The sequence below is a fragment of the Palaemon carinicauda genome, chromosome 1, assembly GCF_036898095.1.
Source record: "Palaemon carinicauda isolate YSFRI2023 chromosome 1, ASM3689809v2, whole genome shotgun sequence".
Lineage (NCBI taxonomy): Eukaryota > Metazoa > Arthropoda > Malacostraca > Decapoda > Palaemonidae > Palaemon > Palaemon carinicauda.
In genome coordinates this window covers 253,430,248-253,431,871 of record NC_090725.1, presented here as the reverse complement: position 1 = coordinate 253,431,871, position 1,624 = coordinate 253,430,248, and the positions used below count along the sequence as shown (strand labels likewise).

At 32.5% G+C, this 1,624-nt stretch overlaps 1 long non-coding RNA gene across 1 annotated transcript in view; it reads right to left on the bottom strand.

Annotated features, from left to right (window-relative positions):
- LOC137644514 (uncharacterized) overlaps positions 1-840 on the bottom strand; it is a 483,022-nt gene extending 482,182 nt beyond the window's left edge. Inside the window, exon 1 of the long non-coding RNA XR_011045161.1 lies at positions 625-840. This is a non-coding gene — a long non-coding RNA (uncharacterized lncRNA). The remainder of the gene's footprint in view (positions 1-624) is intronic.
- Positions 841-1,624: the final 784 nt, after the last annotated feature.

The window sequence follows — 1,624 nt, the reverse complement described above, 5'->3', positions numbered from 1 at the left end:
GACCGTTACTATTGTTGTAAATCACTCGTTTATGAGATTTCCCCCACCCAAAAACCCCGGTTTCCCACTGGTGTTCCCCATAATTGTCTTTATATAAGGGGGTCCAAAAACTCATGAACGGGGGGGTTTGCCCCAATAACCAAGGTCAGAAATGCATAGAACACATGATAACGAGTAGGAAAAATATATGGTTCATGTATTTGGCTAGAAATTAATGTATCATATATTTACCATCTACTGTAGGAAAAGTTTTCTCTCTTAGGAAATGTAGTTATATAATTTTACCAAAATATCTTGCAGTAAGTTATCTTATTCAATCAGAACACAGCCTGTCGCCGTGTGATATATGAATTTAGTCGCAAATGAAGTACTAAATTCTGTATGACGGTCTTCCTTCTAAAACATAAACTAGGCCTAATGAGATCATCAACTATGTCATTAGGAGCAACTTGGCGTGTGCTCTATCGGTATGCTAATGACATTACAATAACTTTCATATTTCTAAGTCTAATTACCTTCACATCGTTGTGAAATATATTGAAATTAATATTTTTTACAAATTAACTTAGTCCACATGAACTATAAGTAAATAATGTGCTTACAAAAATTATCTTCGAATCTTACCTTGGCCTAGGCTACATCTCGATACCAGAGTGGTAGAAGGCTAATATTTTTAATTAAATACCACAAGCCTTTGTGTTCTCTGTAGAGTAACGATATTGTACACTGAATCTTCTTTTTTTGGTAAGGGCACTTATAATTCGAGAATATTGAAATTAACCGCGAGACACAGCAAACTGGATTAATCAACACCGAGTCGGAAGTCACCAACATTGTGCAGTGTTGTCACACTGGAATTGGATTGGATTGGAATCATGGACCGTATATGTGCTCCTCAAAATAATGGGGTTTTAAGTAAAATTATGATACAGAATTGTAGATTTTATCGTATTTATTATTTTATTCGGTTTCTGATATTTAACACATTTTATAATTTGACAAAATGATGAATATATTTATCATTTCTTTGTATTCATTAATATCTTGCGATTTAAATAATTTAAAAAATAGACATAAACTAAACACATTTCACTCTACAAAAAACGAAAAAATTTAGTTATAGATATTTTTTGGTATTGTTATGAACAAATTATCACTAGGCCTATAGTGTGTTAACGCTGATTAAGCCAATCAGTAAATATACGACTTGGAACACCACTTTCATAATGTAAATTGAACTGATAATGAATTAACACGAAGATATGTGTTGATATGCCCACTCATGCATAGCCTATCTTTAAACAGCCTCAAAACATCGGAACTCTAAAATAGCATTACTGAGTGGTAATGAAGAATAAATACATATAATTAAACACGACCGGCACTGATACTTGTCATTTGATAAACAAATTAATAACAATAATAACTATAAAGTATACTTTTAAGACTCTTCTTCCAAACCAAATTCATATTCGCTGATGTTCTGGCATTACTGTGCATTATTATTTATTCTGGGAAACATATCATTTGCATGAATAAACTGAACACACTACCTTCCTGAACCTTTGATGTAACTAAAAGAGAGAGGAACCCCATTGACTGTCCTTGTTTCTTTGTTTAGTTT